The 565-nt window shown below is 41.2% G+C and overlaps 1 protein-coding gene across 1 annotated transcript in view; it reads left to right on the top strand.

Annotated features, from left to right (window-relative positions):
• The window catches only part of LOC106884178 (GPN-loop GTPase 3), a 6,271-nt gene that overhangs the window by 2,707 nt on the left and 2,999 nt on the right, over nt 1-565 (top strand). The window lies entirely within an intron of this gene.

Raw genomic sequence — 565 nt, forward strand, 5'->3', positions numbered from 1 at the left:
TGGTCGGCCCGAGGCTATAGTAGAAGACACTTGCCCAAGGTGCCACACAGTGGGACTGAACCCGGAACCATGTGGTTGGTAAGCAAGCTACTTACCACACAGCCACTCCTGCGCCTATATATATATACGATAGGCTTCTTTTCAGTTTCCGTCTACCAAATCCACTCTCAAGGCTTTGGTCGGCCCGAGGCTATAGTAGAAGACACTTGACCAAGGTGCCACGCAGTGGGACTGAACCCGGAACCATGTGCTTTGTAAGCAAGCTACTTACCACACAGCCGCTCCTACGCCTATAAATACAAAATTATTACCAGTTCAAATATGCTTGGTGCCGCAAGCTGATTTTTGGCATATTTATGCCATTTCTCTACAGTGAGAAATTTTCTCCATGAAAAAACCATAACGAATAACTTTGTTATGGATTCAAATATGCCACAAGAATATTTGAACCGGCGATAACCTTGTATCTAACGACAGTGACTGTGGTTACTAATTATCTTCTGCTGTTAGTGTTAATTAAATTACAATGGTTGTAAATGTTTTTTTTTTTTTTTTTTTTTTTTTT

Source organism: Octopus bimaculoides, chromosome 30 (assembly GCF_001194135.2).
Source record: "Octopus bimaculoides isolate UCB-OBI-ISO-001 chromosome 30, ASM119413v2, whole genome shotgun sequence".
NCBI lineage: Eukaryota > Metazoa > Mollusca > Cephalopoda > Octopoda > Octopodidae > Octopus > Octopus bimaculoides.